This window comes from Coenobita brevimanus, chromosome 17 (assembly GCF_032717465.1).
Source record: "Coenobita brevimanus isolate Jiangsu-jjx chromosome 17, ASM3271746v2, whole genome shotgun sequence".
In the NCBI taxonomy this organism is placed as follows: domain Eukaryota; kingdom Metazoa; phylum Arthropoda; class Malacostraca; order Decapoda; family Coenobitidae; genus Coenobita; species Coenobita brevimanus.
Genome location: NC_136970.1, coordinates 25569307 through 25596365, shown reverse-complemented (window position 1 = coordinate 25596365; position 27059 = coordinate 25569307).

Sequence of the window (27059 nt, the reverse complement as noted above, 5' to 3'; positions counted from 1 at the left end):
AACCCTTCTCCCTCCTTCTCCCCTTCGCTCATCATCTCCCACAAATAAACTTTGGAGGAAAATGCTGGCAGATGCTGTTGTAAAGTTTTCCTCTCGCTCTTTTCTGCTGTCTTACACTGTCACTCACCCTGTCCATTCCCAATTGCTCTCCCATCAATACCAAGTCTCTCTCACTTTCTCTCTCTCTCTCTGTCTGTCTGTCTCTCACACACACACACACACACACACACACACACACACACACACACACACACACACACACAGGAACATGGGTGAGTGACAAACCACTAATAGCCGTTCCGTATATGGTGCAAGATGGATGGTGGAGATAATGGGTGAGGTGATGCAGTAAAGGGCAGGCGGTGGACACAGTAAGCCTGGGGAAGCTGGGGGATGAAGACATGAGAGAACTGGGGCTGTGGAAGGTCAGGTATAACAGAGAGTAAACAGCACTAACTTGTCACACCACACTTGACTCCTGTGTGTGTGTGTGTGTGTGTGTGTGAGAGACAGACAGACAGACAGACAGAGGAAAAAAAAACATTACTTTTCACCTAAAACCGTGCAACCATTCCAGTTCACGCAGACTATTACTTTATTAAACACTAAAGCGATAGCATGTTTATGTAGCAAATGTCAGTCACTGGACACAACTGGTATGCAGAACATTAATATATTAACCGATATTGGCTACATTTTCAGTCCCACATCAACACATCTGAAGACTGGGTAATGGGTATCCCACCTTTGATAGCCTGCTTTTATTTTTTCAAAGATTTATGTTTTTTATTTTATGTGTCTGCACTAATATATTTCTCTTCAGATTAAGAAGAATAAAAGCATACGAAAGACAGATTAGGCATGGAAAGTGAGCCTTAGTTTCATCAGTATATATAGAGGAAGGAGGTAAATAGTAATGAACTGTGTGTATATATGTGCATCTGCTGTACTTCATTATGTTCATGTTTTATCATTCAAATATACTAAGTAACAGTAGCCAATATTTAAAAAGTGATTCGTGAAAACTAAAAAAAAAAAAAAAAGTTTTTATGGGTGGTAATTGGTCATTCCCACAGCCCCCACCCCACCCCATCTCCATCCCTACCCCACCCCCACAACCACCCTCACCCTCATATATGTGTACATAAACAAAACAGAGGAGCATTGTTAGCGAGGGAGTGGGATGCATGCATTATTTTTCATTCGTATTTAGTTTTTCCTTCCATCATCCCGCCCGTGCCAGTGATTGGTAGGCAGTTTGGTGCAATAGTTGTGGCTGATGACATCATTATGGTCTAAGTAACACCATCACTACACTGACATATTTTGTTGTTGTTGTTACCATTACACTCTTTTATTTAGCTTAGGAAAGGCCTGGTAATGTATGGGTTTAATACTGTGATCACATCATATGGTCTAAGTAACACCATCAGTACGCTGACATATATATATTTTTTTCTGTCATTACACTCTTTTATTTAGCTTAGGAAAGGCCTGGTAATGTATGGGGTTGATACTGTGATTCTGTCGAATTAGAATGATTGTGATGATGGTGGCTGGTAGATGATGTAAAGATAGACTGAGAATGAGGTAAAGGAATAGGATGAAGTAATACATGAGGGAAGGTGGTGTGTAGTGAGTGCAATGATCATTACTGAGTAGGAATGAGAAACGCCGAGAAATCTTAATTTCTCTACCTTCCATCACAGGATGCGGCTTCAGACAATGGAGGGATGGATGACACTGAAATATGTTCTTATCTGATCCAGCTTCATGCTACTATTGTTACGTAGATTTCCCTCTCCTGTCATCAAGGAATTTCTAATTGGTCTGTTGTACTGCTGGAACACTTAGCCACTTCTGTATTCTTACTTTATTTTGTCAAAACTGAGCACTCATGCAACTACAAGAAGTGATTTAGTTTCTTGTAGGGAATCTCTGTTCAGCCTTTTTATAAGAAAAGTATCAGATGTAAAAAATTCTTTCTGTATTCAGATTACATAACGACAACCCATCCACCACTGCCCGTCTCACGTTTCCCCCGCTCCGTCCGGGTCTCCCATTCCCCTCATTACTCACCACCCTCCGCGGCCACTACACATCCTCTCCTCCGCCCACATGAATACACATCTAGCCTCACACCCCAACAGTCCTTCCACACCCACCCACCTTCCCACCCATTCCTTTCGCCCATGCTTGCTCCCACACCCACAACCACCTTTTTCTTTGTTTACTCGTGTCCGTCCCCTCATCCCTATAGAACTACAATTTCCCCCACAGTCTCATATGAGTTTTGCATTGTGCTTTTCCCCCCCTTGCCATTTTTCTCCACTTCCTCTGTGTTCCCCCCTTCCCCTTATTTTTGTATCATTCATCTTTGAGGGGATGGTTTTGTGTACCTTTATTTTTTGTTGCGATGTTTTGGAAAAAGAAAAGATGAAATCAGTTGTTTTCTCCTTTTGGATTTTGTGTGTGTATTATGCAGCCTGTCACAGCAGTACACTTGGGTATGCCAGTTCCCATAGCAAATCACATAATCATACACAGGATTCCTGCCACCACAGTGACGGTAATTACTGTAGCAGAGGCTCAGTCATAATACTAGTACTGTACACACACACACACACACACATACACACACACACACACACACACACACACACACACACACACACACACACACACACACACACACACACACACACACACATACTCGGGGGGGGGGGCAAACACAAGCACACTAGGCTGTACTCTAATGCACACACCCAGTTTGGATTTTTTTTATTCAGTCACTACGGTCTCTACTCCTCTCCCTCTCACCCTCACCTTCACCAACACCACAACCTTTATCTTGTGTTTAGGACATCACCTTTCCATCTCCGTACATGGCAACATCATCTGCATTGTGCACACATCACCAACATCACTATCCTTATTTGGTGTTAAAGGAATCACCCTTCCATCTCCGCACGTGACACAAGCCTCTGTATTGTGCACACATCATAACGCCCAACCACTCCGTGCGAACCACTCTTCCCAACACTGTCTGTGTGGTGCTGTTCTCAGAATTCCACACTGCACTGCTCACACGCTTTCCTTGTTGCACGAATCTCCCTAGCTAACTGTTCTCCCTCTCTCATCCTGTCCCCCATCCCCTACCTTACGGTCTTTTTCTTATTTTTCCTCCAATACAAACTCCTTCCCTACCTCACACTATCAATAGCTTACACATTTACCTTTCTCGTTGGTAGTTATGTCTGCGTCCCCTCAAATGTTTCCCACATTTCGCTCTCTCCTTATCCAGTTCTCCCTCTCCCTTCCCTCAGTCCTTCCCCTCCCCTCTCCCCACTCAAGGCTAGTTTAACGCATGCCCTTTCCCTCTCCATCGCATTATTCCTCTAATTTTTCATCAAGGGGTGTGGCAGCAAGGGCGGTATTTCATTTATATATAGTACCTGTTTTATTCATCAGCAAATAGGGAAACTGGGAGGGGAATATGCCAGGTTAATAATACCACTGGGAGTTATAATTCAGGTTATATTTATCACCAGCACATAAACCATCTGATATAATCCAACCGTGGCAGACTTAACGCTCTGTTATGTGGTAAATCCACTAATGTCTGAAATTACGAAAATTGCTGATAAAAGTGTCATTTACACCAATCAGAGGCGGGGAGGAGGGTAAGATCTGTGTGGAAGAAAATGGTAAAAGGAAGAACGAAAAGACAGAGAGTGAGAAGGAGAGAGAGAGGGAGGGGGGGGGGAGGACAACAAAGTGAGGAGAAAACTGAGTAATATAAAGGAAAGATAGGAAGGAGCAGACTTGGTGTACAATAATTGGGAATAGGAGGAGGGAAAAAAGAGAGTTGACTAAATCTATCTATCTACCTATTGCCAGACGCCTTCATCCTGTAAGGGGTGGCCACAAACAAATTACCTCGATGTCGCCCTGTCCCCCACCATTTCACTGCCCTGCTCCTAGCTCACATCCCCCTCTCTCATATATCTCTCCACTCCATCCCTCATCTCATCTTTGGCCTCCCCCTCCCTCTCCTCCCTCCTCCACCTCACTCACGTACACTCTCCTTGCCTGTCTCTCGCTCTCCATCCTCTCCACATGGCTAAATCACCTCAGTGTGTTTCTCCTAAAGCCCATCATCCACCCACTTAGTGTAGCGGTACTCTGTTTTTACGGTAGCTATACACTGAGTGGCAAGCCAAATGATTTCCTGTAAATCAGGAAATCATTGACAACGCTAAGTGGTAACCTTATAACTAACCAACACGTGTTCCCTACGTGACAGCAAGTGGGTTGGCGAAGGGTGGTGCCCCTCCCCGGAAAACAACTAACAGAAAATATGAACAAGGCGAGTAAATAAGGTAAAAATATATGGAAGAAGATACGAAAACAGGGGAAGTTAGGATGGAAAGAAGGGTGGAAGGATGGTGGATTGTCTTTCTAGAAAGAAAGACACGAAAGAGAGACAGTTATGGAGGACGGTATTGAAGGAAGTGAGGAAAGACGTGAAAAAGAAAGAATGGTAAGAGTGAATATGGCCAGTGTCTAATAGTGGTGCCACATGACATAAATACATACTGATCACTATTACCCTTAGTGTGAGTATAGAGAAGGGCAGTGTCAGTATATCTACATTATGCTGGTGCCGCATGACATAACTATATACTAATCGCTGCTTACTCTTCCACTCACACCCTTAACCTTGGACATCGAGTCTCTCGCTACATTTAACTCATTCATTTTCGTTTTTTATTGCAGTTTTTCATTTTTTTTTGTAACTCTATGAACGTCTTTTCATTCACTATTACTTTTTCCTTTTTTTTTTTTTCTTTTGCTTCATCCTTTCTTCTTCGGCCACCCATTTAAAATCCTATTGATATATTTCAGTAATGTACTTTATTTTTTTTTTTACATCTTCTCACTCTGTGCACAGTCAACAACACGAGTAGATGATAAGCCTAAGAGTAGCAACAGTGATTGACATAGTCCACATGTAAGGCTAGATGACAAGACTACTTCGTATAAGCCCCTGGTGACATCAAAGGAGCAGGTGAGTTGAAGTGGCAGGAGTGTGGGTGAGGGGGCAGGAGAGTTGAAGTGGCAGGGGTGAGGGTGAGGGGGAAGTTGCAGTGACAGAGGTAAGGATGAGGGAAAGAGTGGGCTGAAGTGACAGGGATTAGGGTGAGGGAGAGTATGACGATGTGGCAGGGGTGAGTGTGAGGAGTGAGGGTAAGCTGAAGTGACATAGATGAGGGTGAGGAAGAGGCTGAGATTGGCAGGAGTGAGGGTGAGGGGGAGGTGAGTTGAAGTGGCAGGGGTGAGTGTGAGGGGGAAGGTGAGTTGAAGTGGCAGAGATGAGGAATGGGTAAGTAATGAAGTGTGGCAGAAGTGGGTGTTAAAGATTTAACAAAGATATTAATGGACGATTTGAATATTATGAAAGGAAATCTGAACACACGAACTTGAGAATATCTCTCTCTCTCTCTCTCTCTCTCTCACTCTGCCATAAACTTCAACAAGGGTCTTCAACAGTGGTGAGTGGCAGGGATAAGGGCGAGGGTGAATGAAAAAGAGCTCGTCTCCTGTGCTTTTATTTATACTCCTCTAGCTTTTCTTCTATAACTGGATCACTCGACAAGAACCGCTAGATCTGTGTAATCTTTGTAACTTTTTTTTCCACTCCAGCGTGTAAGTTTGCCACCTGGATGGAAGGAGAGAGAGAGAGAGAGAGAGAGAGAGAGAGAGAGAGAGAGAGAGAGAGAGAGAGAGAGAGAGAGAGAGTTACAAATAATTATAATTTTAAAAGATCCATCTCTCCTATTGATTAATTGTTTTCTGTCATTTGGGTGTGTGCCGGTATTGCCTTTATTTTATCGTGTATTATGCCACTGTTGCACACACATCAATACTCCTCATCCACTTCAGGCACGACACCCGCTAATGATCTCTCTCACTTTTTTCACATCCTTGAATGTCATCGTTTTTCTCTCACGCACAATAAGAAATGTCACTAATTGACCATAATTTCGTAAAAGTGTTTCCCTGCCTGATGGGGAATTGGTGGTATTTGCATTCATATTATTTAAATTTCCGATTTTGTATTGATGGTGGTGTTGCTGTTGGAGGTGTAGTAATCCAGCCAGTGACTCAGTTATCACTAGTTATGTGTCATATATCCGCACCTTTATACGTAGGGAGATTCCTCTAAGACATCACATAGGACTAGTGTTATGTTTACTTACGTGTTGTGACCACTGCAAAGTGACACGCTACGAAGATATCATTTAGTAGTAGCCTATATTTACCGTATGTCTAGTTTGTCTCGTTATACCTACTTGTATACTAGCATATACCATGGAGACAGATGACTCAAGACTAGTAATGGGTTTAGTTGTTTTTCATCCATCCATCCGTGTAAAAGTGATTTTTTTTTTTTTTTTTTGTGCAAGGAAGAAGGAACCAATGACCAGAAGCCCGCAAACCGTCCCTTCCAAGAAAAAAAAAAAAAAAAAAACTAATACAAAAGAGAGCCATAATCAAGATTCGTTCATTTCGAGATGCCTGGACACGCTGCGTTTGAATGACCGATCATCGGCATAGGAAATACAGACAGAGGGAGACAGTTTCAGAGTTGACCTGTTGCAAAAATGAAGGATTAGAAGTAACGGTTAACTCTTGCATTGGAGAGTTGGAGAGAAAAGGGATGAGAGTTTGTTGTTAGACGGGTGTTAAGCGCCCATCATAGAGGTAGAGGGATCTAAGCAGAGAGTTCAGAGGAACAGTGACCATCAAATTAGCGAAAGAAAAGAGATAGAGATGCAAAAGTGCAGCGAAGAGGCAGAGGTTGAAGAGAGACAGTAAGAGGAGGAGTAATGAGATGAAAAGTCTTTGACTTCACCCTATTGAGAAGAGCTGTATGTGGGGAGCCTCCCCACACATGAGAGTTGTACTCAACGCAGGGGTGAATGAAACCTATGTATAAACTCAACAACTGTGGAGGGGTAAAAAAGGCGTGGAGATGGCTTTGCACACCTAACCCCTTGGAAGCTGATTTTACAGGAGATGTAATATAATCTTTCCAAGATTAATCCCGAGGGAATGAAACACCAAGTATGTTTAAGGATGATGCAGGATTGAGCTGGATATTATTAAAAATTATTGGGTACTCCTGTGGAAGATTATGTCGGGTTGATAGGTGTAAACAGAGGGGGAGAGAGAGAGAGAGAGAGAATTTAGCGTTGTCTGCATTTGGAGGAGAGAAAACACTCAGTTGGATCATCCAGGACGCGAGGAAGAAAGTAGATGAGTATGAAAAGCGATATATAGGGGTGGAGTGAGATGGGGTGGGGTGGGGATGATGCTTGAATATGTCACGTGGGGTTGGAATGAGGTGGGATGATGGGGCGGGGGAGACGGATAGAAGTATGTTGGGTGGGGGGTGGTGCCCTGGAGTATGTCAGGTGAGTGGTGGGGATGGGATGGAATAGTGTGATGGATGGGGTTTGTCAGGTGGTTGATCGGGGTGTGGTGGAAAGTTCATGAGGGCTATGGTCCTTTCACCGCAAGAAGTCCGTTCAGGGTGGGGCCCACCTGGTGAATCACCTCTAGCGATGCTGCCAAATCAACCGTAGTACATGCCTCTCTCTCTCTTATTTCCCATTTATGTGCTATTTGCAATTGTTTTTTTATATTCTGTATATAGTAAAGGAAGCTATATAGTACATTGAGTATCACTTTTTAGAATTATAACAATGATTTGAATTAATTCTATGACACTTGGCAGTATTTTTTTCACATGTTGCCACGCCGTAGAGTTGCCAATTTGACCACCAATTATCGGATTATCACTCTCTCCCTACCTACCCCCATCCCACCTATTTCTCTCTCCCTCTCTCTCTCTCTCTCTCTCTCTCTCTCTCTCTCTCTCGTCAATATAACAGAAAGTTCTGATGACGAAGAAGATTATGATTAAAGATCAGACAGAGGATTAGGCCTACAGGGGAAACCTGCGCCTAGACTTTTACCTCATAAGTGGTGTGGAAAAAAAATTGAAAATAAATAATAAATATATACAATAGAGAGAGAGAGAGAGAGAGAAACAGGTGTGATGGGGGTAGGTAGGGAGACAGATTGATAATCCGATAATTGGTGGTCAAATTGGCAACGTCGTACTCGGGGGAATTCCAACTTCTGCCACACCCTGAACGGACTTCTTGCTGCGAAAGGACTTTAGGAGTATGTTAATTGGGTTGTGTTGGTTGGGTGGTGTCACGGGGTTTGTAAATTTAAGAATAAAATGCTTGATATTACTCGAAAGTCGAAACAAAGAACTGACTTGTGAAAATCAAGTAGTGAGTTTTACTTTATTTTGGCTTACTTCGCCAATTCTCTAAAGACGAGAATTTTATAAACTTTCTCAACAATACACAACGGAGACTAATCTACTCACGAGTGCTGATTGTTAGTACAGTTAGCCTCTGAGAAAGTATTCTTACCCCCTGACAATCAATAACTAATACTAATAATGGACAGGTCCTTGCTGGTGCTTAACTCTTAGCTGGCACAAAGGATCTAAGTTTTCATATGGAAGAACTGGCTTAAATACCAGTCGTGAATAATGCAAGGAGCTTGTGCAAACTAGGAGCAGCAAACTAAAGTAGGCTCAATGTGGAGAAATGAAACACCATTAACACATTTAAACAAGCTCAAAGAAAAGAACTGTAAATTTATTGATTACAGTAAGATAAATTAACGCTACATGTATCTCAAAATGATTTCAAAAGGGGAATTCATGGTCACAGGGGGACTCGTGAAGTAAAAAAACAAAGGAAATACACTCACTCATTCAAAAGCTAATCAGACTTAAGACTAAGAAAATGAACGAAAATACTGGTCTGTGAAGGTAACCGAGCTGAAGCTACACAAGACTGGGGGTTTCTGCTAGGACAGGCTGCTGCTCGTTGGCTCTGCTCACTGCAACCACTCACCAAACCCGGCGGGGAAATATGGGGAATCGTTGAACTCTGGAGACTGTAGGTACTAGGGGACCTCCTCTCAGCTCTCGCACAACAAACCTCCTCCCATGGCTGCTCAATACCGACTAACTCATGTAAGCAGCTGGGCACGGCCCAGCATGAAACAATGGCAAGGGTTGTGAAACTCATTATAATCTGAATACAAAAGCGAGGCAGTTAACTGTCCGAGTGAAACTTTACGCATTTCAATGAAATTCAGACATTCTCTTATACAATACTAATACAATGTCGCGAATTAGTTCGTGACATTATGCCCCATCAAAATGAATTTTTCATGGATAATTTAACAGTAGGTGATATTTACATCCTAACTCAGTCACACAAGATTCACACTGGTGTGTGTACTATCCTGCTACAGGAGAAAATCATTGTTGCCAATGAGCATAAAAACCTTGTATTTATGTTAATAGACGCAAGCTTGAGAGAAAAAACTCCGTGACGATGGTGAAAAATCCTGTACTCAGGTCAAACTGAGCGAAAGTTCGCTACATTTACATTAACAACTAATTGTTATGTAGCGTGGTGTATGTAATACACGGTGTAGGTGTGACAGTTGTAGTGTAACTGTACCTATGTGTAAAACGATATGATACAAATTAATAGTAAATGAAGATGACGAGGCAGAAGAGAAGAATTGGCAGCATGCGGCAGAGACGATCAGCTGATCAGCATGTCAAAACTGCTATACCCGCCAGCTGTAGCTGTGAAATAAATCAAGATGAAGCATCAAAAGTGTCAGTGCGACAAACAATTTTTATTAAATTACAATTTCTCTCTCTGCCTAGTAGTCAGTACATATGGTACAAAAAGTACACTATTATTTTCTTAATGGATACATTATTAAACAGGAAACGTATTCCTTGGATTGCATAAATCTCTGAGGACCCCTGTACTTTACTGGTTAAACCTAACTCTACACTTGCAATTAATATCGGCAAGCTGACAATCCCTACGCAATCTCGGGCAGGTCACATTTTAACACCCAACGTGGTGTTAACACTCATGTGGATAATGTGCATTCTCTGGGAATCCTCAGAGAGGCCCACAGCTTGAGACATCACAAGGTAATTCAGACACAGCCTCGGATTGCCCCTGCGGGGGTCTCGAACTTTCTCCTTAACCTACAGTACCTATGTACTGTATGTACAAACTCTGGACATAATGTGTCCTATGTGACCTATGAGCAAGATACTGGGAGCCAAGCTAATCCTTGGATTACTCAGATCTCTCAGAACCCCTGTCTTGTGGACCCCAGTGTACAACAGTTGCCCGTTAGTCATCAGTTAGTAGATGAGACATCAGGTCTGCACCTACATTGTCACTTCCCTTGATGTATCTTACAACAAAGTTAAACTGCTGCAAATACAGTGTCCAGCATGTCAATCTTGCATTAGCCATCTTAGTCGTGCTGAGACTAGTGAGTGGCATATGATCGGTTTCCAGGGTGAATGGTGCTCCATATAGATAATAGTAATATTTCTTAACAACATCAACCACGGCCAAGAGTTCCTTCTCAATAGTACTGTAATTCCTCTCGGCGGGTATTAGGTTACGGCTGTTGTATGCCACTGGGAAAATTCCACCTTCTGATTCTTGCATTAGTACGGCACCTACTCCATCTTGTGAAACATCATTGTGCAGTACGAAAGGTTTATTGGAATCAGGCAACTGTAAGATAGGCTCCTTACACAGCATATTCTTGAGGATGGCAAAAGATCTTTCTTGCACTTCTCATTCAGTGGTATTTGGAGCATGTTTCTGAAGCACCTCGTACAACAGTTGAGCAATGAGAGCAAAGTTGGGGATAAAACTTCTATAATACCTCACTAGGCCAAGGAATGCCCTAACTTGTTTCTTGGTCACAGGTCTCCGGGCTTCCCTAACCTTTCTGATCTTGTCACCCTGACACCTGCAGCGATTGTTGCCAACAATATGTCCAAGGAACTCCACCTCACTGTGCGCAATTTTACACTTGCTAGGCTTCACAGTCATGTTGAAACTCTGGAGTCTACTGAAGAAAATTTCCAAGAGTCTGAGGTGCTCCTCCAAAAAGGCAGAATGAACAAGGACATTGTCAATGAACATTTCTACTCCTACAATACCATGGACCACTTGTCTCATGGCATGACTGAATACTGCTGGGGAATTGATATGTCCAAATGGGAAGACCTTATACTGATACAACCCCCTAGGAGTAGCAAAGGCAGTGAACTGACGGCTTCCAGGGTGAAGGGGAATCTGAAATAATCCCTTTGCCAAATCGAACTGCGTGAAATATCGTGACCCTGCCAGCTTGGAGAAGATGGCAGTATGGTCACCCATTGGCTCAGCATCCACTTTGGTGACTGCATTTAGCCTCCTATAATCACCACAAATCCTGACTCCATCATCCTTCTTGTGGACCACTACCATTGAACTACAGTAAGGAGATGAGGACATTTCAGTAATACCTGCAGTCTCTATGTTGGCAATTTCCTTGTCTACTGCATCCAGTAGTCGCATGGGAGTCGGATATGGCTTAACCTTTACGGAAGTATTGCTGGTAAACTCAATTTTGTGACACTCAACCTTTGTGAGTCTAGGTTGGTCAGAGAACACATCAGCATACCAATAAAGCAATGACCTTATGGCATTCTGGTCACCTAATGCTAAGTCAGTGTTAAGTAAGACATCTCCGACAGTCTCCTCCTGATGGGACTGAACGGTTAAGGGCTCATCATCATGGTCATCAGCTGGGATCACCACAGTCGCCCTGGTTTCTTCCAGTGGCTGGTCACTGTCATCGGCTACTTGTAGGCCAGTCTCCTTGGGGTTTGACTCATGATAAACCCTCAACATGTTAACGTGGAACCATTTACGAAGATTCCCCATCTGAATTATGTAGCTGAGGTCTGAAATGCGCTCTACTACATCATATGGACCCTTCTACTGTGCCAACTTGTTCTGGGCAGTGGGGAGTAACACAAAACATTTATCACCTGGACTGAACTTCCAAAGCTTTGCCTTCTTATCACAATAAACTTTCTGAACTTCACGAGCTTTGATCAGTTCTTCCTTAGCTAACTTGCACGCAGAGCTAAATCAAGGACGTAGGTGTAGGTGGTCTTGACTTCAGGGTCGGGTTCTTCATCATCGCATAACTCGTGAAGGACTTGAAGTGGCCCACGGACCGACCTTCCATACACCAGTTCAAAAGGTGAGAACTTCAAAGAATGCCATGGGGCTTCTTGGTAAGCAAATAGAAGTGGAGCAATGAACCGCAGCCATTTCATTGGCTGTTCGGCGGCCATGCACTTTAACATCTTCTTGAGAGTCCCACTGAACCTCTCACACTCCCCAATACACATGGAATGATAGGACCTAGTTCGCAAGTCTCGGATGGACAACAACCTGAATGCTTCATGCATCATTGCAGAGGTGAACTGCGAATCCCAGTCACTTAAGACCTCCTTGGGGACACCTATGCGACAGAACACTTCAATCAATGCCTCGGCAACAGTGACGGCCTCTGTATTCGTAAGGGCCACGGCTTCAGGCCACCATGTGCTGAAATCAATGATAGTGAGGATATACTTTGATCCATCACTAGCCCCAGGAGAAAATGACCCAACAATGTCAAATGTTACCCTCTCGAATGGTTCAGAGATTATAGGCATTGGTTTCCATGGCACAGGACGGACACATCCCTGGTCAGTGGTATGCTGACACACATCGCAGGAAGCACAAGCCTAGTTATTTCCTGTCCCATTCCTGGCCAGAAAAAGTCAGCATGGATGCAGTCAGAGGTTTTCTTTTGGTCCATGTGACCTTCCATCATTGAACAATGACCTAATTCAAACACTGCTCGGCGATACTTCACGGGAATGACAAACTGCAGTTGAACTTCTCCCTGGGTTGTTTGTGATTCACGGTACAGCCGTCCTTGCATACGAAGGAACCTGGCTTGACCTCTCCATGAATACTTAATCACATTACCCTCCAGCTTCTTAGGCACTGAGGCAAGTGTCGGGTCAGTCTGTTGTTCTTGGACAGTATCTTGACTAAGAATCAGATCTTGCAGAATTGCAACGGTCAATGGGGTGACACGATTTGGAGCCTTAGCCATGGCACGTGTTACTGCAACAGCCAAAGTGTGAGTAGCAATATCTATGGTGCAACTATTCTTGACGCCTGGTATGTTACCTATAATGAGGTCAAATAAAGGTTCTGGCATGACAACAGCAGCTGTCAAGCCAGTGTAGAAAGGAGATGCCACCTGGATACATGCCTCAGGGAACAATCTCACTGATACATCACTAAGTCTGATTTGGATCTGCCTACCTGTGTACTCTTCGGGCCAAACTAAACTCTGCTTGATGGAGCAACCTGAGGAACCATTGTCTCTCAGAACATTTACTGAAACACCTCCCACAAACCCTGGCTGAACAAGAAAGGCAGTGTTGCTGGTGGAAGGGTCTGAGGAGGTAGCAGCCAGTCATTGATGAGACTGCGGAATGAAAGATGCAGCAAATGTGGCGCCCTGAGAACTAGATGCCTGAGGAGTCGTGCTCACCATCTGAGGAGTTGGAGCACTGACCACCTGTGGTGGAGAGTTCACTGTCGCTGGGGGACTAGTGAACTGTGGAGAGGTACCTGTACTAGTGGGGATGGCACCACCGTGTGCTTGTTGTGGAATAATGGCTGTGTTTGCATCCTGCCTCCGATACACTAAAGTTGATTGTCCTGACCGAGGGTTATGTGGTTTGTCATTGCTCTGCTGCTGCTTGGGATACTGCTGCTGGTTAGGGTTCTGCTTGTACTTCTTCCAATTGGGTTTCTGCGTATTTTGTCCCTGGTCCTTCTTCTGCAGTTTGTTTGGACCGTGGCCATTATTCTGAGAACGGCCTTGATACGGGGGTTCAGTCTGAGATGGCTTCCCAGACTTGTCAGCTTTCCTGTTCCAGGTCTGTTGCCTACGAATTTGGAACCCGTATGCAGTGAAGAATGCATAAGCCTTTTCCACCATTTGGCTGGCATCCCTTACCTGGCAGATCTTAAGCTGAGCCATAAGCTCTGCAGGCCATGACTTCTCTAGCTGTGTGGGCAGCATGAGGTCAATAATCCCCCCTTGCGTGTGAGGGGTTTCATCTTTCTCCATCCACTCATCTAAGTAAGCAGTGAGACAGTCGGGAACTGAACAGCAGTCTCCTTTTCTTGGAGGCGTGCCCTCATGAACTGACTCCTGGTGTTGTCAACTGTGAGACTGTACGCTTTGATGAGTGCCGCCTTCATCATCTCATAAGTGAGATTATCTCCACGAATTTTGTGGAGAACATGGAGGGCAGGGCCCTCAAACAAGCTAAGAAACTGGCGCTGCTTGGCTGCCTCATCCAGCTGGTACAGCTGCACGATGTCTTCGAAATGAGCTATGAATTGCTTGATTCACCCACCTTCCTTATATGAAGGAAGCTTGAGACGTGGGGTTGCCAGAACATGTGCAGGGGGAGCACTCGTGCTCAGGTCGACTGCACTAGATGTGTCTGAAGCCAAGGAGTTTTCCTTGAGCTTCAACATCTCAAGTTCATGCTTCTCATGTGCCTCACGCTCGGCACACTCGTGTTCACATTCTCTCTGGCGTTGTTCTCGCTCATATTCGTGCTGCTCTCACTCGTATTCACGCTCTCTCTCATGTTCCTCTCACTGTTCATGCTCATGTTCGTGTTCAATTTTACGCTCTTCACGGGCATCACTCTCACGTTGCTGTTCAAGAGTGTTCCGTGAAAGCACATAGTCTTTAACTTCCTGGGGATTGGTAATCCCCATATCCTTGGCTTCCTGTATGTATATATTAGTAGCCATGATGCTAACTCAACTAAGGCTGAGTGGACTAAAGACTGAATACTGACTACTGTTTCGCAGGATAATGCTAATAGTCAAAAGTAAAGAATATCGGTGCAGGCTGATGGTTACCAGTCTTATCTCCTGTGTAGGAGGATTTACTGTCACGGGGAGACTAGTGAATTGTTACTCGTTTTGCCTCCTGTGGAGGCGGATTCACTGTCGCAGAGGGACTAGTGAATTGTGACTAATCTTATCTAGTTTAGCTGGTAAGATTCACTGTCACTGGGGGACTAGTGAGCTGTGACTAGTCTTATCTAGTTAAATTGGTAAGATTCACTGTTGCTGGGGGACTAGTGAATCGTGACTAGTGCCTATAGCCTTTAATGATAACAAATACCTAGGTGTGAGTGAGTATTATTTCATTAATAACTTTAGAGCCAGGAGTTAATATCCTGGTGAGGTCGCTAGGTGTCATGGGGTTTGTAAATTTAAGAATTAAATGCTTGATATTACTCGAAAGTCGAGACAAAGAATTGACTTGTGAAAATCAAGTAGTGAGCTTTACTTTATGCTGGCTTGCTTCACCAATTCACGAAAGATGAGAATTTTAGTAACTTTCTTAACAGTACACAGCAGAGACTAATCTACTCACGAGTGCTGATTGTTAGTACTGTTAGCCTCTGAGAAAGTATTCTTACCCCCTGACAATCAATAACTATTACTAATAATGGACAGGTCCTTGCTGGTGCTTAACTCTTAGCTGGCACAACGGATCTAAGTTTCCATATGGAAGAACTGGCTTAAATACCAGTCGTGGATAATGGAAGGAGCTTGTGCAAACTAGGAGCGGCAAACTAAAGTAAGCTCAATGTGGAGAAATGAAACACCATTATCACAGTTAAACGAGCTCAAAGAAAAGAACTGTAATTTTATTGATTACAATAAAATAAATTAATGTTACATGAATCTCAAAATGAATTCAAAAGGGGAATTCACGGTCACAGGGGGACTCTTGAATTAAAAAAAACAAAGGAAATACACTCACCCTCTCATTCAAAAGCTAATCAGACTTAAGACTAAGAAAATGAATGAAAATACTGGTCAGTGAAGGTAAAGGAGCTAAAGCTACACAAGACTGAGCGTTTCTGCTAGGACAGGCTGCTGCTTGTTGGCTCTGTTCACCGCAACCGCTCACCAAACCCGGCGGGGAAATATGGGGAATTGTTGAACTCTGGAGACTGTAGGCACTAGGGGACCTCCTCTCTCAGCTCTCGCACAACAAACCTCCTCCCATGGCTGCTCAACAACGACTGACTCATGTAAGCTAGAGATGGGCGTAATCGATTATTTATAATCGATTACTTCGATTACTTATAAAAAAAATGCAGTAATCGATTTTTTTCCTATAATCGATTACTTGAAACGATTACTACTCACAAAAATGCATAAAAGCAGAGTAGGTTATTAAATTAATGTGAATATTTCTCTTTGTTTCATAATTTTCCATTATCGAAACATTTTATTTCTGTAGAGTGCATTTTTAAGGAACTGTGCCTTGTCTTATTAGTTCTGCATATTTCATACCTTTTTAATTTGTACATGGATCGTTTGCAGTGTTTGAGTTTTATGAAATTTTCTGGTTGCACAGATGCTCGTGTATTAAGTATATATTAGGGTGTAGGGCATGCGTAGCCGACAAGTTCATGAGAGAGACACCTTGTGGGGAGAAGCCTTTTACTGAAGACGTTTCGCTCCTACAGAGCTTCTTCACATCGAGTGATCGAGCCACTCGATGTGAAGAAGCTCTATAGGAACGAAACTGAAACGTCATCTAAAGTCTTCTCCTCACAAGGTGTTTCTCTCATCAAGAATATATTACATCTCTAAACAAAACGATGTTAATTTGTTTGCATGTTTTTGGAAACAAGTATATTTATAGTATAGGCTAATCCTTTTCGGTTTGTATTATATATACTGTATATATATATATATATATATATATATATATATATATATATATATATATATATATATATATATATATATATATATATATATATGTGTGTGTGTGTGTGTGTGTATATATATATATATATATATATATATATATATATATATATATATATATATATATATATATATATATATATATATATATATACAAGAATGCTTGTTTTACGTACTTTACTAACAAGGATATACGTTTCATGAATTATTATAAAGACAAGAATGCTGTATATGTGTTATACACTCAAAGAAGAGTAGCATACATAATGTGGAGTATCCATCGTATAATGGAACTTTCGAGCAACTCTAAATCAAAGAAAGAAGGACGGCAAGATGATTGAGACTTGAAGATTTGAGAAACAGAGGAACTCCAACAGGGTGGTGGCACGAATTTGTATAACCATTGACTCTTTACTGTATCTATCATTAGTACTAGTACATACAGTAAGGAGTGGGGCCTTGAAAAACAAACATATAAGCGTTCCAGTAATCGGAATGGTAATCGATTACTAATCAATTATTTTCCCCAAAGTAATCAGTAATCGCGATTACTAATAAAATTTTGGTATTGCCCACCACTAATGTAAGCAGCTGGGCACGGCCCTACGATCAAGAGGCAATGTGAGAACGACAACTACACAAAAATTTTCGCTTAGTGAAACGCATTGTCTATCCAGGAAGACAGTCAGTTATGAAACAATGGCAAGGGTTATGAAACTCATTACGATCTGAGTACAAAAGCGAGGCAGTTAACGGTCTGAGCGAAATTTTACGCATTTCAATGAAATTCAGATGTTCCTTTATTCAATACTAATACAATGTTGCAAATTAGTTCATGATAGGTGAGTTGGGGCCCTGGCGGTGATGGCTGGGAGAGTTAGCTTGGTGATGTGGGAGGGGAGGGATGGAGGTGATGGCGAGGAGTATGTTAGGTGTGTGGCGTGGGTGGATAGGGGTGGGGTGTTGCTGGGAGTATGTTGGATGGGTGTTGTGGATGGGGTGGGGTGGGAGTAGTCCTAGGGGTATGTTAGTGGGTGGTATGGGTGGGGTGCGATGGGGGTGATGATGGGAGTAAGTTATGTGGTTGGTGTGGGTGGGGTGGGATAGAATGGTGTGATGGCTGAAGGTACGTCAGATGAGTGGTGGAGGTGGAGTGGGGTGATGGCAGGAAGTATGTTAGGTGGGTGAGGGGAATGGAGTGGAGTGGAGTGGAGATAGGGTGGTGGCACGGAGTATATGTGTGGTGGGGGTGGAGTGGATTGGAGTGGGGGTGGTGGCAGGGAGTATGTTAGGTGGGTACTGAGCATGGAGTGGAGTGCGGCGTGGGCGTGATGGCAGGGAATAGGTAAGGTTGGAGTAAGTCTTTTGCTGCCTGTCATCTGCTGGATTGGCCTTATACACGGATATTGGATGGCAGCTTATTCGCCGTAGAGAGAGAGAGAAAGAGTCATGCAACCAGTCTGAACTGTCTTCTATACGGGAAATCAAGACAATTCAGTGCCTTTAGTTTACCATCCAAATATGATAATTGATAGTAGTGATGAGGTGAGGAGGTGTGATAGCCATTTCCTTTCTCACTTTAGGCGTAAAATTTTACGTACAACTCCAGCGACGCCTTTGCTTGTAATATTATCAGGCCTCCTGTACTCCATGCTTCAGAGTAAACCAGTTGGTTTCCTCCCCTTCTGTCGACCTTCTTCTTTTTTTTCGTTCTCCTCTTGCCTCACGTTCTCAGTAACTTATTTTAGCCTCACTTGACTAAGTTCACACAATAATTCACTTCACCAGCCTTGTCATTTATTTCATTCTGACTGTCCTTCTTCTCACATACCTAGTAATTTACATCTGCCGAAAGCAAAGTTTCTTTCCATAAGTAAATAATTAGAGTTAGGCAGGCAAAGCAATAGATGCAGATAAACTGACAAATACCTGCAGCTAGCTAGATGAATTGGTCAACAAACTGATAGACAGACAGTATCCATCCTGGGGTAAAAAAAAAAAATCAATATTTGCCTTTTAAATAAAAGCAGCTGTTTTGTATATCAGAAGTCATTAATCCATCCACATCCACCAGCCGCCATCTTTTCCCTTCATTGATCTTGTTTCTTTACTTCCCCCTTTTCTTTTCTACTATAACTTTTATCCCTGTATTTTCTCGACATCTCTTTTCCTCCCCCCCCCCCTTTCTCATTTCTTCCCTCCTTCTCTCTCTCCCTTTACCTCCTTCATTCTTCATCTTTCTCCTCAATCTTCTTTTCCATCTTCCTCTTGTTCTTTTGTACCAGCATTGACCCCCCTCCATTTTTCTCCAGTTCTCTAACCAGACTTCCTCTCCAACCCCTTTGTTTTCCTCTCATTCTTTCTCCCCTCCTCCTTCTCTAAACTGAATCTTTCTCTTCTATTTTTTTTTCCAGGCTTCTCTCCGTTTCTCACAGTACTCTCATGACCCTTTCGCTCCCTCCATTCCTTAAGTCTTTTTCTAGTTCTCCTCTCCCTTCCATCTCTCTCTCATCCCTCTTCCTGCTTCCTCCGTAGGTTCCATAGTCTCTCCTATCCCTTTCTACGTTTTCATTAGGTCAGTGTTTATTTTCACGAATTGTAAATTCTCTTTTAAAAGAACCCTCGCTATCAGCACCTGCCGCCTTGTGTAAATGTTTGCCTTTCTTGCATTCTATCTTCTGCTGCTTCACATGATCTTACAGTAGATGTCTTTCTCTTTGTATCTTTCATTTACTGTTCTTTCCTCTACGTTCTTCTTCTCTTATTCAGACTTTCCTTTTGTTACATTAACGTATTGATTTAGTCACCATCATTTACTCATACAGTCGCTGTTAAACTCCTGAAGTTACTCGTTCACTCTTACTTAGGGTCAATGTGACCATTGCAGGTTTTCTAACAGTCACATAAATTATTCCAGTCAGTTTCACTCGCTTTTTCTCTTCTCCTTCACTGCCTCAGAGAGAGAGAGAGAGAGAAGGGGTGGGCTGCATATTGCATTGATAAGTTCAAAGACCTGAAGATGAGATCAGCATCAGAGGGAAATGCAGTGCGAGGGAGATGGAAAGACAGGGAGAGAAACAAGGTAGGTAAGATACAGGAAACAGGAAGTAGCAGATCTGACAAGTGACAAATAAAACAATTACTTCAAACTACTGAAGGTTGATTCTGCTTGTAGTCAGTTGCTAAATCCTTCAGCCATCCTGTGTCAGACAAGAGTGACATAGTGAGTCCAATAACGATCTAATTATGCGCCCTTGGAAGTATACAATTGGTAAATTTTTTGTCCCTACCTTTGAATTACTTGTGTGTTGACGTAGTCTGTTTATATTGGTTAATTATAAAATTTACTGAACACACACACACACACACACACACACACACACACACACACACACACACACACACACACACACACACACACACACACCGTAATAGAATAATAAAGTTCCAAGCATTTCAGCCTGATCACCTTTAAGGGGAAAGACAGGACATAGCCTACAAAGGATTCAGTGTTTCATGTCGTGTATGTGCTAGTGAAATAAATGTGTTATATCCCTCACAGTGTCACATAATCAAACACTGACGCTCGGCTGGTTTCAGTGCATTGCGTGGTTACCACAGCAAGTCATGGTATTGAAGCCAACAACTGGACAGTGAGCATTGTCAAAGGGATACTTCCTGATGGCATGTGGTGTAACTACTCACGAAACTGAGTTGGTCTTATGTCTGTTAATCATGCAAGTTTTGGACCCTACACTATATTACTTGGGAGATACTGGTTATTTCCATATTCAAATTTTAGTGAACAACTAGACAGTGCGGAATCTCCGTGAACAGAGAGGGGGAGTCATGGTGTCATACTTACGATATTTAGTGTGTTTACGTTTCTTCATATAAGTTTTGGATCACATGCTCTGTCTGTTGAAATACATTGTGCATTGTACAGTATGTTATTCTTGGAGTCAGCACACACACACACACACACACACACACACACACACACACACACACACACACACACACACACACGTACAATTACTCACAAAACAACTCTGGTCGTCCATCAATAAAAAAAAAAAAAACGTAAATAAGCTGGAAGAAACAACACATACCTTCGTTTTAGATCCTTGTCAAAATAATTTTTATCAGTGTTAGTCGCTGGCAGAAACGTTGGCTGGGAAAGGAACAAACGAATGAGACGCATGTGAGCTTAAAGAATAAAGGACAGTTGTGACGAGTGGTGTAAGTCTCTCTCTCAGTAAAAACAATCCTACCTTTCTCCAGCAGCCAAGATTTTCTGCCACTTACATATATAACAGGAAAGCCGAAATGTTTTGTTTTAACGCTGACATTTTTCCAGTCCTCTTGGTATATACTGACTCAGTGTAAGAGGACTCCAGCCTCGACCGAGTTGCGATGTGCGCTCGTCAGAATCTCAATAATCCGGGTATATAAAAGTGATCGGTGAGGGACATGGGATCGGTACGGTACGATACGGTACGGTAAGGTGCAGTATGGTGCGGCAGGGTACGGCACCGGTTTCCTATCATTGTGTTACGGTATTTTTGAGGTTCAAGTGGAAGTCTGGCACAGTCTCTCAACCCCTCCCCCCCTCACTCTCCCCTCCCTCTGTCAGGTGGCGGGTCACACAGCACCTGACAAATGGCCACCAGTTTGTGTGAATCGAGTGAAAATCTCTACTGCGATTTATCCTGCCTCCTTTTTACCCAAACCTATTTCACTGTGTTGAATGGAGAGAGAGAGAGAGAGAGAGAGAGAGAGAGAGAGAGAGAGAGAGAGAGAGAGAGAGACCTTTCAAATCTTATTTCCACAAATACCAAACTTTCTGTCGCGAAAATCAGCGTTTGATACTTTCAGTGGTTCACACAGTATACAGCAGATTTTTATTATCCTGCACGTGACGAAGTCAGAGGAAGGTGTTGTAATCACTGGCATGAAGAAGAGGCGGCACAGAGATTTGCGGCTCCATAGCAAATCTCAGAAAGTTTTCACTAAAGAATCACGAAATTTCAGAGTTATGCGTCATATGGTGGACTGGTGCCTTTTGATAGGTCGAATGCTGTGTCTTAATTAGTTTTTTTCTTTTTTAATAATTAAAGATTAAAAATAGATTTCGTTACTGGAGCAAAACTCAGAAAGTTTTAACTATACTTATGAAATTACACATAGTTATGTGTCTTGCAGTGCCTTTTGATAGGTTGACTGCTGTGTCTAAATTAGTTTCTATCTATCTATCTATTGCCAGACACCTCAATCACGTTCGGGGTGGCCACAAACAAATCGCCTCCACGTCGCCCTGTCCCCCGCCATTTCACTGCCTCGTTCCCAACTCACACCCCCCTCTCTCATATACCTCTCCACCCCATCCCTCCATCTCATCCTCGGCCTCCCCCTCCCTCTTCCCCCCTCCACCTCACTCACATACACTCTCTTCGTCAGTCTTTCACCCTCCATCCTCTCCACATGGCCAAACCACCTCAGTGTGTTCCTCATAACGTTTCCTATCACATCCACATCCACACCACAACGCTCCTTTATAGTCTCATTTGTCAGCCTGTCTTTCCATGTGACTCCACAGGCTCCTCTTAAATAACTCATTTCCACTGCTCTCACTCTTGACTTGTGTCCTTCCAGCAACGTCCAAGCTTCACTTCCATACGTTAGAGTTGGTATCACAATACTGTCATGTAGTAACTTTTTCACTTCAATGCTCACTTCCCTGTTTCTTATCACTGCTATCAAGGAACCAGCAACCTTTCTTCCCTGTTGTACCCTTTCAAGCACTTCACTCTCCAAACCTCCATCCTTACTCATCACACTACCCAAGTACTCTACGTACTCACATTTTCCAATTCCTCACCATCCAACCTTGCTGTACATTCACTGACTTCACCTCTCTCAAAGACCATCACTTTACTCTTCCCTATATTCACCTTTAGACTCCGTTTTTTACACACTCTCCCAAACTCATCTACCAAGCCTTGCAGCTCTCCTTCGTCTTCACTCAACAACACAGTATCATCTGCAAACAACAGTACAAGGAGTTTCCAAACACTATCCTCTCTCACCAGGGCCACTCCAACATCCACTACCCTACCTTGTACCTCTTTTATTACCCCATCCATGTACAGATTGAACAACCATGGAGACATGACACATCCCTGTTTCAACCCAACTTTCAAAGTGAAAAATTCACTTAGATCACATCCACACGCACTGCAGCCTTCGCACCATCGTACATACTCTTCACAGCATTCAGCAACTTCCCATCTACTCCATATATTCTTAAGACTTTCCACAATCCTTGTCTATCCACCCTGTCATATGCTTTCTCCAAATCCATGAAAGCCGCATGCAACTTCTTTCCCTTCTCTAGAAATTTTTCCACTAAAGATCTAAGAATGAATATCTGATCTACACAACCTCTTTCCTTCCCAAACCCTCCCTGTTCTTCTCCAACTAATTCCTCTGTTATTTCCCTAACTCTGTCAATAAGTATCCTACCATACACTTTTCCTATTATACTAAGAAGACAGATGCCCCTGTGATTACCACATACTTCTTTTTCCCCTTTTCCTTTGTACAAGAGAATAATTATACCTGACTTCCAATCATCCGGGCCTCTACCTTCCTCCCAGGCCAATCTGCACATTTTGCACATCCATTCCACCACTATCTCTCCCCTATACTTCAGCATTTCACCACACACTCCATCAATTCCTGGGGCTTTCCCCAATTTAAGTTTCTTCATTGCTTCCACAACTTCTACCCTACTGATTTCTTCCTGTCTTCTCACCTCCCTCCTTCTCCCAGCCATTCCCCAGCCACTTATACTCGCATTACTTCCATCCTCTATGTTCAACAATTCCTTAAAGTGTTCTCTCATCTGCTCACTTTTTCTCCCTTCTCCACTAGTAATCTACCATTTTTATCTTTCACTCCCCTGCTAATTTCACTTCCACCCTGTCTTACTCTTTTCACCTCTTTCCAGCTCATTTTCTTACAGTCCCTTCACTTTACACTCAAGTTCCTTCCAAAGTCCTTATCCGCTCTCTTCTTACTCTGTCTTACTAATCTTTTCACCTCTCTCTTTCTTTCTACATATAACTCTCTCTTCCACCTCTCAACTTCTTCCACTCCCCTATTTCTCATCCATTCATTTTATGCTTTCTTCTTTTGTGCCACGGCCTGTCTTACCTCTTCATTCCACCACGCTGTTCCTTGCACACCCCTCCGTCTTCTATTCATCACACACACCACATCACATGCTGCACATATTTCTTCTGTAAATATCCTGCACACACCTTTCACGTCCCCCATCTGCTCCAATTCATATTTGTCCAATCGTTCCTCCACTTCTCTCTTATACTCTGCCTTTTTCTCATCCTCTTGTAACCTTTCCACTCTCCTTTCAAATACTCCTTCTTCCCATCCCTCCCTTCTTCTATTTCTCCATCCTAATTGGACCTTGACTCTGGCCACCACCAAGTAGTGGTCAGAAAGTCCACTCCCCCAATCTCTATAAGCTCTTGCATCCATTACACATTTTCGCATCCTTTCATCCACACACACATAATCAATCATTGCCTTCCTTTCATTCAGTTCACCACCCACCCTTCTCATCACTCGCCATGTATACCTGTGGATCATATTGTGCCTGAAGAGGGTATTGGCTATCACCAACCCCCTCCCAACACAAATGTCCACCAACACACTGCCATTCTCATCTATCTCAGCAGGCACACCCCACTCACCAACCATTCCATCCACCTTCAGATTCCCTACTTTACCATTCATATCACCGATCAAAAACACTCTCTCATTCCTTCCAAACTTTTCCATGCACACTTCCACATTTGTCCAGAACTCTTCTCTCACTCTGCTTGCACGATCTTGCGTTGGCGCATACACACACACAATCGCCCATAATTTGTATTCCAACTTTCAATCTTACCCACACAATCCTTGACCCAACTGATCCATACTCTCTTATGCTCTTCTTCCATCTTTTACTCACAACTATACATACTCCCTCTTTTGCCCTCTCATTCTCACCTACTGCACATATACCCCATCCATACTCCCATTCTCTCACACTGTCACCACCCATTTCGTTTCAGTTATTCCAGATACATCAACTTTCGCACCCTCAAGCACCTGGACAATCTCTCTCTCTCTTTCACCTCACCAATCGCTCCCCTTACATTCCAAGTTCCGATAACCATGTCCTTTGCCCGGTCCTTGGTCGTCATCTCTTGGTCAGTCCTTGTCTGAGGCTTATTGTTTGTCTTTTTAGTTAGTTGTTTTCCGGGGAGGGGCACTAACCCTCCGCCAACTTCTTATTGTTTTCAATAATTATAAATAAAAAAAAACTCAAATATTTCAATGCAGCTGTGGAGGGAATCCTATATGTTAATGAAAAATGGCTGCTTATTACCATACGTAAGCTGCTGAAAATTTTTAGTCTTAATGTCTGTTTTACAGAGGGAGGAGAGGAGGGGGAGGCCTGTTATGCGCTTGGTTAGGTGTGGAGGGAGATGGGGGGGGGGTTATGTGCTTGATCAGGAGGACGGTTGCAAAAGCGTAACGTTGGCTATGTTTTTTCATGCTACCAAAAACTTCTAGACTATTCAACTGAAGCAGAGTTTTCCATTTTCAGGAGGTGATTATTTTGTTTGCACTAGTTACCATTACTAATATACACTCATTAAAACAGTATTCACAAAAACCTGAAAATGACCATCAGTATTTAAGGCAGTAAATACCACACGTAATGGAAGGTGTTGTACAGTACATTATCCCTGACGTTGCCAGTCCACTGCCTCACCACTTGTACATTGTCAAAGGCCTTCACGTCTCTGCCACAATTCGTAAACTTATCTTTACCTGTAATTATTATTACTGACGTTGCTAATCCACTGCCTCACTAATTATCGAAGTGTTCACGTCTCTTACTTAATTTGTACACTTGTATTTCTGTATAATTATAATCTCTGACGTTGCCAATCCACTGCCTCACCAGTTATCAAAGTGTTTACGTCTCATACTTAATTTGTACACTTGTATTTCTTTATAATTAGACTCCCTGACTTTGCCAATCCACTGCCTCACCACCTGTATATTATCAAAGGGTTCATGTCTCTTATATAATTTGTACACTTGTGTTTCTCAATAAATATAATCCTTGACGTTGCCAATCCACTGCCTCATCACCTGTACATTATCAAAGGGTTCATGTCTCTTATATAATTTGTACAATTGCATTTGTCTATAATTATAATCCCTGACGTTGCCAATCCACTGCCTCATTACCTGCACGTTACCAATGGCTGCACTTTTCTGGTACAATTTGTACTCTTGTATTTGCTTATAGTTAAGGACTGGAAGTGAGAAATTTTCCCACACAAGAAACCAAATAGATTTTCCACGTTAACCTTTTCGTTACGAGTTCTGCTGTCTTTTTGTTGTGTATTTTTGCTGATGCTGGCAGGTGATATTTAATTAAGGACATCAGTCTAGTGGTGACAGGGTAAATAAAGACTATATCTAACTTGTCTAGTTCAAAAAATTTACTGTCACAAGCTGAATGGAATATATTGCCAGGAGGCAGCAGGAATATAAATATATATGAGGTTCCCGTGGTTAAAGGATCAAGGTTCCATCCTTATCCTGTCAATGCCCCTTATTATATGGCAACAAACATAGCTCAGTGGTAGAGCACGCGCTTCATTACTGTAGGGTTGGCACTTCCAGCACGCACCAGGGTAGCGTATTTTCCTAAATGGGAAAAATCACTTCAGTGGGAAAACCTATCAAAACTATATTCAGTGTACCAGAGGAGATTTTTTTTTTTCTCCAAATCCACACTTTTGTCGCCATTTGTATACCCAGGATATCAGCTTGAAAATTATCATACCCGGAAGATAAAACTCTGATGACATGGTTACTTTGTGTGTGTGTGTGTGTGTGTGTGTGTGTGTGTGTGTGTGTGTGTACAGCGAGAGAAAGAGAGAGAGAGAGAGAGAGAGAGAGAGAGAGAGGAGTGTGTGTGTGTGTGTGTGTGTGTGTGTGTGTGTGTGTGTGAACTGAGAGAGAGAGAGAGAGAGAGAGAGAGAGAGAGAGAGAGAGAAATAATAATAATAATAATAATAATAA